The sequence below is a fragment of the Ursus arctos genome, unplaced genomic scaffold, assembly GCF_023065955.2.
Source record: "Ursus arctos isolate Adak ecotype North America unplaced genomic scaffold, UrsArc2.0 scaffold_6, whole genome shotgun sequence".
In the NCBI taxonomy this organism is placed as follows: Eukaryota; Metazoa; Chordata; class Mammalia; order Carnivora; family Ursidae; genus Ursus; species Ursus arctos.
The window spans coordinates 29,720,530-29,736,542 of NW_026623078.1; positions in this window are offsets into that span (position 1 = coordinate 29,720,530).

The following is a 16,013-nucleotide window of genomic DNA, read 5'->3' on the forward strand; positions in this document are numbered from 1 at the left end:
TCATAAACCCTATTTACGGAGGTCCTGTCTTCCTCACCCCCCCATATACATCTCATGCCTTCATCACAAATTCCTCATTACCCCATAACAACAACATACACACTCATACCTCCAAGCCATTGAATAGACTGTCTCCTTGACTTGACCTTTTCTCCTCTCTGCCTGGCAAATCCTCGTCCCAATGTTGAGAATCTCCTGTAGACTCATAAGCAGAATTAGCCCCTCTAACTTCGCTCCTCACACAGAATGGTACACACACTTCTCTTTCTGCACTTGAACCTCACTGTTAGAATTGGTGGCTTGTGGGCCTGTATTTCCAGTGAAGAACCAAAGGGACAAATTATCTCTGTATTCCTAATCTCTATCCCAGTGCCTGTCCTTTCCCTTCCACAACATAGCTAGCGGTAAATCGTTCCCTGACAGAAGTAAATCGGTGATAATTAGGAGAACCCATCTCTCTGTCACACTAGGGGCCCAAACTTTGACCCTGCTGGAGAAGACTGTGATTTTCATTCAATAAAAATGCTGGGATTTGTCTGCAACCCATCATAATCATTGCCAATCATTCCGTCATCCTCAGCCCACTCGTCCCCAGGCCTCATCCTCGCCTCGTGGGACTGCACTGAATTCGCACTGAATCGTGCCTGCAGAGCGAATATTCACAGCTCTATACGATTGATGTTGGGGAAAAGGAGTCTAAACCACACACTGGGATGTGAATCTATCAGTGTGACTCTTCCCTCACGTGGTAAAATCAGATGCTCCATTTGTTCTTTTTTTTTTTTAAGATTTTATTTACTTATTTGTCAGAGAGTGAGCGACAGCGAGCACAAGCGGGGGGAGCAGCAGGCAGAGGGAGAAGCAGACTCCCCAGGGAGCAAGGAGCCCGATGTGGGACTCGATCCCAGGACCCTGGGATCATGACCTGAGCCGAAGGCAGGTGTTTAATCGACTGAGTCACCCAGACGACCCTCCATTTGTTCTTTTTGATGAACAAACAGTGAAGATAAGTTCCGGTACCGCATCAAAGATATAATGACACATGTTCCAGCTCATTCTAGGCTATACGCCGCTTGAGAAGAGCAGCCTGTCTTTTCTGTCGTCTCACAGAGGGTCCCGTGTCCTGGAGTGCAGCAGAGTGGTTGAGAGGACGGGCTTTGGCACAGGACAGACATGGGCTCAAATCTCAGTGCTGCCATTTACTACCATTAGCTGTGGGGCCTCCAGAAAGTTACCTAACCTCTTGAGACTCACCGAAACATACATAGAATAATAATAAAAACACCTGGATCTTTGGGCCGTTGTGAAGAATCAATGAAATAAAATAATGTTTGCTAATTACTCGGCCCAGTACCTACACAGACGATGATCGTTACTAATCTGAGCCTCCTCTAAATATTCCCTCGTCTCACGGGTCTCCATGGAGATGTCATACTCCCTCTTAGCAACCTAACAACTATTACCGCTTAGTGTTCTGACAACCGGGGGCAGAGGTAGGGGAGGGACAGTGAAAGTTGCTATTTTCAAGACAGAGGCGTGATTCGGTAAGTCAGTCACTCACGGATGATTTCAAGTGCATGATTCAGATATGTCTTCTCCCGTGCCGCTGTTGAGCATTGGGCAGTGGGCTGTGACTAAAGACAAAACCACCGGGAGGGAGGAGAAAGCCACTAGGGGGCTGGCAGGGGCGGGTATGCGGAAGGGAATTGCAGATTGTGTGCTCTTCTCTTGAATCCCATAACGGATATCGGATATCGGTGTCCTTCACTTGGAAGGTTAAGGGCCGGAGTAAAGGTTTATTTAAAGAATATGCATCAACAGTTAAACTCTGATATGAGCATGTACTTATTATCTTTCAAAAATGTACTCATTTTCCCCTAAATCAGAATTGTAAACCATCACCAGGTAACTTAAGGAATCAGAGCTTCCTTGCCCTGGTGGGACAGAGTTCAGGAACGCTCCGAAAAGGGTAGCGAAACACACTCGCAGCCCCACCTCCACCTTAACAACCGCAGTTCTGGCAAGAGAACTCGAACTGGGTTCCCCGCCCATCCGTGCCCCCCGAGAGGGAAAGCCGAGTCTCAGTGGAGGGCATCAGTGTCACCCCTTCACCTCAGATTCCTTAATCCGATCCTGAAGAAGATGCAGAGAAAGGGCAGGCCCACAGCGGCGGCTGGGGATTTTCTTTGTTGTCAGGAGCCTGCAAGCCTTTCATCTGATTAAAATTATACCCTTTCTGCTAAGATAGAAAAGAAAACCAGGAATTGGTAATTGTATCCCAGTCAACCCCTGCCAGTACAAGGGTGCCGAAGGGGGCAGGGGCGGATCCGTCCTTCTCGTGTTACGGCACTATTCACGCAGGGCTTCCATTTCCCACACCAGCCCGGCACTCCAAGGGTTTGCTCAACCCCTCAGAGGTGGGAACCATCCTGAAGGATTAAAATAACACAGTCAAATACCGTGTGCTGGCCACCGTGTGCAAAACTTTACATACGTTATTTTACTTCACTCTCCCCATACCCCCAAAGAAGTAGGTGTTGTTACTACTTTGGTGTTTTCACAACTCCAGCTTCTAGATGATACTTGGGGAGGCAAAGAAACCAGACCACGGCGAAGCAGCTAGTGAGTTTCAGAGTGGGGATCTGACCCCAGGCAGCTGGACATCAGAGCCCACACGGGTAATTAACCAGCATTCTCACATGAAATTCAAACTCCATCCTGCTGGGTGACCGTGCTGCTAGAAGGTTCCTGATACTCCACATCCACAACGGCTCTGAAAGCAACTGATGGGGCACTTAGCAGCCAGCTGGCCATGGGGTGTTCCTGTCTGGCCCACACGGCCACCTCTCTGACCCCTGGATTGGATCTCAGGAGGGACTGGAAAGCACTTCAGGCCATAGCCACACCCCATAGGTCTTCCCAGGTCATGGTCAAGCTGGACTGTGAGAAACTTGCAAAGAAGCAGAAGAGGGCACGTGAATTCAGCGGAAGGGTTGGTACGTGGCAGGCAACTTAGAACACCCCAGCTTTAACCATTCCATCTTAGAGAACCTTAGCTACGAGGTTTGGCCATGGCAGAGCCATCACGGAGGCAGCTGGGGGGACACGGCCAGGCTCTTGGTGGATCGCCTTCCTTCCACTGCCCATTAGTGCACTGCCCTGGCTTCCCCCCTCCATGCACACACTGCAGGACCCGGCCTGCTGCTCCTTCAATGACTTCAGTTATCCCAGTGCTCCAGCGTCCCAGCAATCCTGAGAAGCTCCACCCAAGAAAGGAGCGTGGAGACACAGGGGACCTGATGCCTCTTCTTGTACCGTATTGCCAGTGGCCGTCACTTTCCTGTTTCTGTAGGTCAGACCCTCAAGCACAGGAACTGTGCTCATTTTCTTCTGGATTTCCAGGGACTAATGCGGTGTCTGGTGCATGCGAGATCAATATATACTAAAGTAAATTGATTGGTTAGTAGTTTTCCTTATAGATTTCTTCGCGACTGCGTTTTACTTATCGGCTGCATATACCCTCCACAGCAGAACTGAAGTCTTAAACTTGGTGCAGTTCATTTACCTTCCTTTACAATATTTATGCTACATCATTGTACTTGCTCCCCCATCCACACTAGTGTGAAAATCCTTGAAGGCAAGAGCTCTATGCTACTTACCTTTAAATGTCCACTGCAATGCCTTGCACATGGCTGGCTCAGAGGTCGTTGAGCTGATTTAAGTAATCTCTCTGAAGCAGAAACTATACCTTTAGATGGAGATAGCCGCCCAAGGCCATCTACAACTTCTCCTAAAGAATTCAAGAGGGACGCCTGGGTGGCTCAGTTCGTTAAGCATCTACCTTCGGCTCAGGTCATGATCTCAGGGTCCTGGGGTCGAGCCACTGCATCAGGCTCTCCGCTCAGTGGCAAGTCTGCTTCTCCCTCTCCCTCTGTGATCTCTCTTGCTCTCGCTCTCTCTTAAATAAATAAAATCTTTAAAAAAATAATAATTCAGGAGTAGGCTTCTTTCTAATTTTGCCAAATTATAAGAAAGACTCCTAGAGCTATTGTGGCTTTCACAGAAATTCACAGGGTTCAAACTACATGGTAACAGGAATATCTTTTGTTCCCCGTGTAGGGGGCCCCCTGTCCAAAGCACAGGCTTGCCACATCTTACCACTGTTTGAATTTTCATCTCATTATATGACTGGGGCTTTATTTGCCCTTAGCCTTATCTGGTCTATGCAAGCAATACCAGAGTCCCTACATTTTGCTGAGAGCTTCCAGCTCCTTCTCTAAGACCAATTTCCGTTGTTTTTGACGTCATGATAATTCCACTCTTTCTACAAGCTGTGGAGTTGAGATAGATGGATCTTCTGGAAACCACTCTTTCTAGGCACCAGCACAAGTGTCTCCCAGCCCCAAATGTCTTGGGACCTATGCCGACTCTCAGGTGTCACGTTAGGACTCAAGCATCTGGTCCTCAGGACACGGAGACTTTTTTTACATTTCTTACCGCCAGTTTGGATCAGAGTCCTCTGCAACACAAAAGAGCTCATTCGTCCTCTGCCACCGTAGAAACTGACAGCCCATCAGCTGGAGTTTAGCAACAGAAGGGTCCAGATGCATGAAAAGGTCTGGTTAGCCAACCCCAGGATTAAGGAAGACCTGACCTTAGAAACAGAAATTCCTTCCACTCTGTCCTGGGAAGTTAGTATCTTCCTTCCTCCCCACTACTGGCCAGCCCATCACTGTACCCCAGCCCAGAGGAGGGGACCTCTTACCATGACGGTGGAAAGTAATACACAAGTAAGGCCTCCACAACTCACTCCGACTTGTGTTTTTGCTGCACTATCCTGCCATGGATGCCACGTGGATCGTTCTTTTTCCCCTTTTGTACAAAGCTTCAGAATTTTCTGCCTGTGTTTTGGGATGGCAGGAGTCAAGCCAAGAAGAGAAAAGTAAAGCAGGAGGGAAGAAAGGAAGTTAGTTCTGAACAAAACAAGACAATTGAAGACTGTCAATAAGAATGTACTTAATGCCACCGGATTATACACATAAAAATGATTAAGGTGGTAAATGTTCTGTTACGTGTATTTCACCAAACACACACAAAGAGAGTACAAACAGAAACTGTACTGGGGGGAAGGGATAGTTGTCAGAAATTGTTTCAAGTGTGTGTGGCAAACCTTCTAATGTATAAATCAGCTGGTGAATATATTTAATTTGCTAAAATACATTGACATTAAGTGAAATTGACTTGCCATAAGCCAGAGGTGTCTTGTCTTGTCTTTTCTTTTCTTTTCTTTTCTTTTCTTTTCTTTTCTTTTCTTTTCTTTTCTTTTCTTTTCTTCTTTTTGTTGTTGGTGTCAAAACAACACCCCCTAGGCATACACTTTAAGTCTGTCACCTACCTCAGAAATCATCACTTTTAAGATGAGGTCCTCTGAGGCATTATTTCACCAGATACGGTTTTTGGAAGATGGTTTTTGATCTCTGTTCGTTGTGCACGTTGTCTCAGATTACACCCGGTCTTACAGGGTTGTTGAAAAAGTACATACTGATATCTCTTTAGTTTCAGATAGAAACATGGCACAGGCAGAACACTCTTAATGTCTCTCCTTACTGTCTGTTTTGTGTAGATATCAACTTGCATTCCCGGGAAAGGAATTGCGCCCACAGCTGGGCACGGATACACTGTCTGTGTTTAGCCGAATACCTTGCTTAAATCACCGGGTACCGGTGGCAATTTCAATACTTCTTTAAATACAGGCATCAGTCAGGGTACAGACCGTAAGCACTTTGAAAAAGCCATACATTAAGAGGAAAGAACTGCTCGAGGAATCACAAATATTTATTCTAAAGCAGGTCTTCGTTTAGCTTTCTTCTGACTCAGGCTGTCTGCTGACATTGACCATTTATTCAACATCCCAAACCCATTCAAATGGGAACCGGCTCCTCCTAATCCCAGTTGGCAGTCCTCTCTTACTTTTTAAAAAAGATTTTAGTTTAGTTTTAGTTTTATTTAAATTCCAGTTAGTTAACATACGGTGTAATGTTCATTTCGGGTGTACAATATAGTGATTCCACACTTCCACACGTCACCTGATCCCTATCGCAAGTGCCCTCCTTAATCCCCATCACCCCAATTTCATTCATCCCCCCACCACCTCCCCTCTGGTAACCATCAGTTTGTTCTCTGTAGTTAAGAGTCTGATTTTTAAAAAATTTGTTATTTAAATTCAATTTATTTAACATATATTGTTACTAGTTTCAGAGGTAGGATTTAATGATTCATCAGTTGCATACAACACCCACTGCTCATTACATCAAGTGCCCTCCTTAATGACCATCACCCACTTACCCTGTTTCCCCACCCACCTCCCCTCCAGCAACCCTCAGTTTATTTCCTAGACTTAAGAGTTTCTTATGATTTGCCTCTCTCTCTGTTTTTGTCTTATTTTATTTTTCTTCCCCTTCCCCTATATTCATCTGTTTTGTTTCTTGAATTCCACATGATTGAAATCATATGGTATTTGTCTTTTTCTGACTGACTTATTTCACTTAGCATAATACTCCCCAGCTCCATCTGCATCGATGCAAATGGCAAGATTTCATTCTTTTTGATGGCTGAGTAATATTCCATCGTGTGTGTGTCTATATATGTATATACCACATCTTCTTTATCCATTCACCAGTTGATGGACATTTGGGCTCTTTCCATAATTAGGCTATTGTTGATAATGCTGCTATAAACATTAGGGTGCATGTACCCCTTCGAATCTGTATTTTTGTATCCTGTGAGTAAATACCCAGTAAGTGCAATTGCTGGATCATAAGGTAGTTGTGTTTTTAACTTTTTGAGGAACCTCCATACTGTTTCCCAGAGTGGCTGCACTAGTTTGCATTCCCACCAATGTTGAAACAGAGTTCCCCTTTCTCCACATCCTTGCCAACACCTGCTGTTTCTTGTGTTGTTAATTTCAGCCATTCTGACTAATGTGAGGTGATGTCTCGTTGTGCTTTGGATTTGTATTTTCCCGATGATGAGTGAGGTTGGGCATCTTTTCATGTCTGTTGGCCATCTGTATATTTTCTTTGGAAATATGTTTATTCAGGTCTTTTGCCCATTTTTTCACTGTATTATTTGGTTTCTGGGTGTTGAGTTTTATACATTTTTAAATATTTTAGATACTAACCCTTTATCGGCTTTGTCATTTGCAAATATCTTCTCCCATTCCATAGGTTGCCTTTTAATTTTGTTGATTGTTTCCTTTGCTGTGCGGAAGCTCTTTATTTTGTTGAAGTCCCAATAGTTCATTTTTATTTTTGTTTCCCTTGCCCCAGAGACATAGCTAGTAAGAAGCAGCTATGGCTGACGTCAAAGAGGTTACTGCTTATATTCTTCTCCAAGATTTTAATGGTTTATTATCTCACATTTAGGTCTTTCATCCATTTTGAATTTATTTTTGTGTATGCTGTGGTCCAGTTTCATTCTTCTGCATGCTGCTGTCCATTGGAAAAAAGACGTTCTTTTCAACAAATGGTGTATTGCTATATACTTCCGTCTTAAGACCACTTTTGCTGCATCCCAAACGTTTCAGTCTATTGTGTTTTCATTTTCATTTGTTCCCATGTATTTTTTTATTTCTTCTCTGATTTCCTAGTTGACCCATTCACTGTTTAGTAGGATGTTGTTTAACCTCCATATATTTGTGATCTTCCCAAATTTTTTCTTGTGGTTGACTTCAAGCTTCATTGTGTTGTGGTCAGAAAATATGCATGGTATGATCTCAATTCTTTTGTACTTGTTGAGACCTGATTTGTGACTTAGTATGGGATCTATTCTGGAGAATGTCCCATGTGCCCTTGAAAAGAGTGTGTATTCTGCTGCTTTAGGAGAATGTTCTTTTTAAAAATTATTTATTTATTTGAGAGAGAGAGAGAGCGCACAAGCCGGGGGGGTGGGTGCAGCAGAGGGAGAGGGAGAATCAGGCTGGGGGAGGATCCTGGGATCATGACCTGAACTGAAAGTGGACGCTTAATTGACTGAGCCACCCAGGCGCCCCAGGAGAATGTTCTGAATATATCTGTGAAGTCAATCTCATCCAGCGTGTCATTCAAAGCCATTGTTTTCTGTTGATTTTCTGCTTAGATGATCTGTCCATTGATGTAAGTGTGATAGAAAGTCTCCTACTCTTATTGTATTATATCAATGAGTTCCTTTATGTTTATTAATTGTTTTATATATTCGGGTTCTCCCATGTTGGGGGCATGAATATTTACAATTGTTAGATCTTCTCGTTGGATTGACCCCTTTGTTATGATATAGAGCCCTTCTTCATCTCTTGTTACAGTCTTTGGCTTAAAGTCTAGCTTGTCTGACATAAGTATTGCTACTCCAGCTTTCTTTTGTCATCCATTTCCATGATAAATGTTTCTCCATCCCCTCGTTTTTCGATCTGCAGGTGTCTTTAGGTCTAAAATGAGTCCCTTGTGGGCAGCATATAGATGGGTCTTTTTTTTTTTTTATCCATTCTGACACCAACTGTCTTTTGATTGAAGCATTTAGTCCATTTACCTTCAGAGTAATTATTGATAGATATGAATTTAGTACCATCTTACTATGTTTTTTCATCGTTTCTGGGGATTTTCTCTGTTCTTTTCTAGTCTTTGTCACTTTTGGTCTTTCCTTTCCACTCGGAGTCCCCTTTAATATTTCTCGCAGGGCTGGTTCAGTGGTCACGAACTCCTTCAGTTTTTGTTTGCCTGGGAAACTCTATCTCTCTTCCTACTTCTCCTCTCTCCTTCTACTCTAAATGACAGCCTTGCTGGATAGAGTATTCTTGGCTACAGATTTTCCTATTCAGCAAGTTTAATATATCATGTCACTCCATTCTGGCTTGCCAAGTTTCTGTGGAGAGATCTGCTGCTAAACTTAGGGGTCTTTCCTTGTCAGTTAGGGACTGCTTCTGTCTTGCTGCTTCTAAGATTTTTTTATTGCTATATTTTGCAAATTAAATTACAATATGTCTTAGTGTTGGCCTGCTTTTGTTGATTTTGATGGGAGCTCTTTGTGCCTCCTGGATCTGGATGCCTGTTTCTTTCCCCAGATTAGGGAAGTTTTCCCCTATTATTTCCTCAAATAAATTTTCTGCCCCCTTTTCTCGCTCTTCTCTGGGACTCCTATGATACGAATGTTTTGTGTGTGGTGGAGTCACTGAGTTCCCTAAGTCTCTTCTCGTGTTGCATAATTCTTCTTTCTCTCTTTTGTTCAGCTTCATTATTTTCCATTATTTTATCTTCTATACCACTTGTTTGTTCCTCTGCTTCTTCCATTCCTGTGTTCATTGCATCCAGCGTGTTTTGAATCTCAGTTATTGTATTTTTCATCTCTGACTGTTTTTTAACTCTTTTATCTGTGCAGTCAGGGCTTCCCTGAAGTCTTCCATTCTTTTCTCAAGCCCAGCAAGTATCCTGATGATTGTTGCCTTAAATTCTCCATCAGGCACATTCCTTGCATCCGTTTCACTTAGATCTCTGGCTGTGACCTTATTTTGGTTTTTCATTTGGGATTAATTCCTCCATCTTAGCATTATGTCTAAGTCTCTGCCTTCTTCTCTGTGTTGGAAAAGTCCATTATGCTTCCTGCTCCTGAGAGAAATGGCTTTATGAAAGAGGTCATGTGTCCAGAGCCTGGTCCTCTAGGGAGTATCTCTGGTGTGTGCTGTGTGCACTCTGCTGCTGTGTTTTGACTGCTTTATCCTTCAGACCAGCCATCTGCAGAGACTCCCCTTGCCTATAGTGGGCAGTGTTTGGTCCTTGGCCAGAAGGTGGCAAGTTTTAATTAGGTGTACTCTGGTCTGCTTATTAAATGAGACCTGATACTACTTCCACTAGAACTGAGGCCCTGCAGAACTTTCTGGTCTGGAGATATGGTGTGGGCAGGGGTTTCTGCTGGTCTTCTGGGGGAGAGGCCTGACGTCCTGAGACTGAGGCAAACTTGACTAAAAAGGGCAGTACCACCAGAGCACAGGGGGGTGGGACTTGGTGTAAGCAGGTTAGGCAGCCAGTGTCAGCACTGTGCTGCTTCCCACAGGTGGCTCTACGTCTACGCGGAGGGCAGGGGAGGGAAATGGCACCTACAGGCTCCTTTATCCCTGGAGAGGCATCTCTGTGAACACTACCTCTCAGGGACATGCTCCAAGAAAAGCAAATAATCTCCCCGCTGTGTGCCTCAAGCATTCTTCAGATCACTGTCTCTACACCATCTATCCCAGTGTTGCTTGCCTGCCTACCTTCTCTCCAGGAGTAGGGCAGTGGCCTCAGGTCTCTATCCCAGCCAAGCCCACTGACCTTTATTTTTTTTTAAGATTTTATTTATTTATTTGACAGAGAGAGAGAGAGCACAGCAGGAGGAGCAGCAGGCAGAGGGAGAGGGAGAAGCAGGCTCTCCAAGCAGGGAGCCCGATGCGGGGCCCAATCCCAGGACCCTGGGATCACGACTCACTCATGAGTTATGAGCAGTGGGAAAGTGGGTAAGTTACTAACGGACAATTTCTTTGTCCATAAAATGAGAAAACAATACCTTCACCTTGCCAGTCATCGTGGGGATTAGAATTGATGCATGTAAAGCATTTGTTTAGATTCCTACGGCCACTGAAACAAATTACCACAAACTGGGTGATTTAAAACAGCAAGAATTTATCCTTTCATAGTTCAGAGGCCAGAAAATTAAAATCATGGTATCAGAGGGCCACCCTCACTCCAAAGGCCCTAGGGGAGAATCCCTCCTTGCTTCTTACAGCTTCCAGGAGTTCCAGGCCATTCTTGCCTTGTGGACACACATCTCCAATCTCTGCTCCTATCTTCACATGGTCTCGCCCTCTTCTCCCGTGTCTCTCTTTGTGTCTTTTATAAGGACATTTGTCATTGGGTTTAGGGTCCACTTGGATAATCCTGGATAATCTCATCTCAAGATCCTTCACTTAATGGCATCTACAAAGACTCTTTTCCCAAATAAGGTCATATTCACAGCTTCCAGGGATTAGGACATGGACTGCCTTTAGGAGGGAGGGGGCAGACCCCATTTAATCCACCACAGCACCTAATATGTACCCAGCATAGAGCAGCCACTCAATATATAAGCCTCTACTCAATAATTAGCTGCTAGAATAATAGTTATTACTACTATTCTCAGCGTGGAAGAACAGGGCTTTCGTCACCCTCACCCCATCCTTCCTTCTTTTCTGGCCTCACTTCCGGTGGGTAGAGAGCCTAACCTGAATAACACATCAAACCAGGGTTACGGGAGTGGCCACATTTACCAGGAGAGATGCGTGGTTGTCTTGTAGGTGTTCCACCATGATGAATGGAAACACAAAGTCTACCTCGAAAGAGGACTGTTTACAAGCTACACCTTCTCATCTTCTCAGGAAAAGTCATCTCCAGAGCCTTGACCTCCCAGTACCAAGAGGGAGCCAAGATGGGGATGGGGAGCAGTAGGGTAGAGGGGCTAAAAACAAAGAGGGAGGAGACCAAAGGGAGAGGAATTCCCAGATGCCTGATTCAAGCTGACTGTGCAGGAAAAGGAACAAATATTTGCTGCCATCAATTGGACTTCATATGCGTTCATTATGAGATGCTGGTAATTATTTTTATAATGATAGACTGCAGCTGCACACAGGAGCCCCCTCCCTATCCAGTCCAACTCCCTCACTTTAAAGCTCTCCTGCCCCCCCTACAGGCTACATGGTATATTCAAACTCCCCTCCCCACATTCACTTGTTCAAATGCATCTGGAAGGAAGATCTGGTCCTCCATCTGATCCCTGGGTTGGAGACCCTAGTTGGAGACCAAGCAAAAACAACAGGGCTTGATGGGCGTGGAGGCAAGGTCAAATGGCTTCTGAATTCTGTGGGGTTTGTTGATTTCTTGGGCTTTACATTACTCTCCATACCTTCTTTCCCTCAGTCCCTCTATCCTTCCACCATCCTTTGTTCAACCCCACTGCCATGCTTTAGATCCAATTCTCACATCAGAGAACCCAGCCAAACTCAGCCCTGCTCCCAGACTCTAGGTCAGCTTCACTCTCGGTCAATAGCAAAGTCTGGAAGGCAGAGTGGAGCAGCATGTTGACCTTTGTCCCCGGTTGTAATCCCTGGCCTGTTTTTAGCTTGTGGTCTTTGCTGGTTGTTCCCCATTGGCTTACCCCAAATCCACCCTCTGTTCATCCTATTCTGTACCAAGAAGCTGACTCCTGTGGAATGCCTCACCTACACTCCATTGCCAAATGACTTTCAGCTGGATTTGAATGATGGGAGGCACTGGCAGGAGGTAGAGAGTGGTAGTAAAAAGAGGTGGGGGACTTACCTGCTCCCATGGTGCACCTTCTAGCATCCCTCATGACTATGGTGCCTGCCAGACAATTGTTTTTCTACAGCTCAGCTCCCACTGGGCTCAGGTAAACTACTTTCCTCCGTTAGCCCTTCAGCCATAAGGGTGGTAACAGCTTTCCACTGTTGGTTATCTCTGGGTACTTCATGATCTGCTTCCTTGACATTGACTACGAAGTCTCTTCATTTGAACATTCTCCTAGCAGGAGCCTTACCTGGCGTGGTCAACCCTTCTCCTTAGGTGATTGTCTTCATTCCCTACTGGATACTTCAGTTGTCTCTGGGGAAGGGGTAGTGGATACTGGACTGTACCACTCAGATCTCTCTTTTAGGACTGCGGTACTCACTCCCCTGTTGGGGGTGCTGCTGGTGGTGGTGGTGTTCATGGCTGACAGTGCTCATGGCTAAATCCTTCTTCAGGAATTTCCCTCAGCAGAAGACAGCCACCTTGCCCAGGGTGACACCCTTCGCCAAACGTCGTTCACATCCAGTGATCCAATGACTGATCAGTGAGGAGAAGGGTGAGGTTTATAAAGTGAAATCTCCTTGCTTCAGGGTTGTACAGTCCTGAAGGCCCTTTCCAGCTCCACCGCTCCATGTGAGATCGGCTGAAGATTTCAATGACACTGCATTGCTTTTCAACTCCTCTTCCCCTCATTCTGCCTGCTCTCCCTCATCAGTGCTGTTTCTGGCAGCACTTGCCAGTGAACTTCTTGGGCACATATCTCCATTATAGTGTCTGTTACCTAAAATTTGTCCTGAGACAATGGGTTCCTGACTGAAGATCAAGAAGTGGTCTCCATGCTGCTAGCCTTTGAGGACAGTGCCTGCCAGACTAAACCAAACTTCCTTCTGTCAAGTGCTAACCACAGTTTGTCACTCATCTGTCTGGATCTCCCATTTGTTACCCACCCCTCAGAAATTTGATTAGTTGGTCCTCTCTCCCCCTACGACTAGAGAGTCCAGTGTCTCTGGTTTGAACCATCTCATCACCAACCGACCTCCAGTGCTGATGTTCTTTCTCATAAAATAATAAATATGGTTCTCAGTTCACACTGTGTGCTGGGCACAGTGCCAGGTACTACAAACACAGAAGTTGCTAAGAAGTAGTTTCTGCCTTTGGGGGTTCAAATCCCAGATATGCCACTTTACTAGATATATGACTTTGTTAAGGGGACTGAGAAGAAGTGGCTAGAAAGGGGGGAGACAGATTCAAAGAGAATGATGTTCTGGAACCTTCCTGAGGGAGGAGGGTGAGACCAATAGTGTCAAATGCTGCTTGATAGGTCAAAGAACATAAAGACTGAGAATTTTCATTGGCTATGGCTATGGCTACATGGAGGTTACCAGAAAGCTTGACAAGAGCTGTTTGAGTGGAATGGTGGGGGCAACAGCTTAACTGTAGAGTAGGTTGGAGAGGGAAAGGGGGTCAGTGATGTGGAGACGGCGTGGATGATGGGGGGATACAGTTTTGCTGTGAGGGGAAACAAAGCAATACAGTGGCAGATCATAAGAGGTTTACTTGTACGTTTAAGACAGGAGATTTTGCAGCAAGTTTCTATACTGGTGAAATGACCCGGGGGAGAAATTTCGATGATTTGGGGATACGGTTGCTGCAGTGAGAGCAGATAGAGATGTGTCCGGTGCACAAGTGAGGATGCTGCTCTCAGGAGCATGGAGATCAAATGGAGGAGGACAGACCCAGGCAGCATCATAGATGAGAGACTGCGCTTCTGATTGCTTCCATTTGCTCAATGAAATAAGGAGAACGGTCATAAGCTAAGAGTGAGAGAAGTTGGGGAAAGGCACTAGTGATCTGAAGAGAAAAGAAGTACGTAGTCACTCAGGGGAATGGAGGCCAAATGAGTTGACTAGGGCTTGAAAATTGGGTTGTTGGGATGATTTGATTAGATAATAAAAGAAAAGCATTTAGCACAATGCCCTGTACATAGTGAACAAATTTAAAAATAGTTATTATTAAGTCAATCTGGTGATGACCATGATATGCCTCAAAGTACTTTGAGAACATGGAGGAAGTACCCCTCCCAGGAAAGCTGGGGAACTATCCCCAAGGGCAGTGAACTGAGAGCTGTTCTTAAGGAGGAAGAAAGGAACAATGTAACAATTAAAGAACACTCTGTGCCACACATAGTACTGCTGCTGAGAACGAACCAGCTGGTGACCTGTTTGTAAATAAAGCTTTCCTTTTTTAAGATTTTATTTATTTATTTGACAGAGAGAGAGAGAGCACAAGTAGGCAGGCAGAGGGAGAGGGAGAAGCAGACTCCCTGCCGAGCAGAAAGCCCGATGGGGGCCTCAATTCCTGGACCCCAGGATCACGACCTGAGACAAAGGCAGATGCTTAACTGATTGAGCCACTCAGGCGCCCCTGTAAATAAAGCTTTATTGGATCATAGTGATGCCTTTTTTTTTTTTTTTTTTTTTTTTGCAGATTGTCTATAACTTCTTTCATGCTACAACATCAGAGTTAAGTATTTGCAATAGAAACTGCATGGCCTGCAAAGCCTAAAATATTTAGTATCTAGCTTTTTACCAAAACAAGTTTGTTGATCCCTGAACACAGAATTAGGTAACGAGTGATTGTGGACCTAAGAACAAAAATTAGAGACCAAATAATATCATTACAGAATGAATTCATTAGAAACAGCAAGGAAGAAAAGTGAGACCACTAGAAACAGAATTGCTGACCTAGAAGAAACTGCTAAAATCATCAACAGCCAATGCAGTTAGGGGGAAAAAAAAAAAAAACTCATGGGTTAAAGCAATCAGAAGGAAAATAGAAGAATATTGACACATGTTATTCTCGAACTCTCCAGAAATTTGGAACAGCTAAAGACGATCTCAAGGATATTTGGTGTTCCTGAAGTAGAAAATTTAAAAATATGGAACAGAAAGAGTAAGAATTAAGATATAATCCAAGAAATTTCCAAAAATGTGGAAAGAATTGAATGTGTAACCTTGAAAGAACATACCATGTTCCAGGAAATCTTGATCTGGGACAACCCATTGTGAGTCATATTCTGATTCAGTCTGGAGAATCAAGAACATCATCAGACATCCAGGCAGAAATTGCAAATAACCCACAAGGGATAAAAAAAAAATTGTGATGCCAAGACAAGATGGAATAATATCCGTAAAGCGCTGAAGGGAAGAAAATATTCTTAATATTTTTCATAATCTCTCACCCTTACAACAGTAGTTTTCAGATCTAGCTGCACTTTGGGATCTCTGGAGTGTTTTTTAAATCTTCCATGTTTAGAGGCCACCCCAAACCAGCTAGATCAGAATCTCTGGGAGTAGAGTTTGGACAAGGATGTTTCTAAAAATTTCACCAGGTGACTCTAAGTGCAAGTGATTCTAAGGCAGGACACTCAACGTGTGGACCCTGGTTCAGCAGTAACAAGCACGGAGCTTGGTAGAAATGCCAAGTGTCAACCCCCACACTAGGCCTATAGAAATAAATGCAGACTTATCTGTATTTTAACAAGCTTTCCAGGAAATCTGGATTACCTGCTTAAGTTTGAAAAGCCTTGAAGAAGAATCTCTCTCTCTCATAATATTTTGTTCACTTTATAGTTAAAAAGATTCAGTGGTTTTGAGAAAGTGTTCATTATCT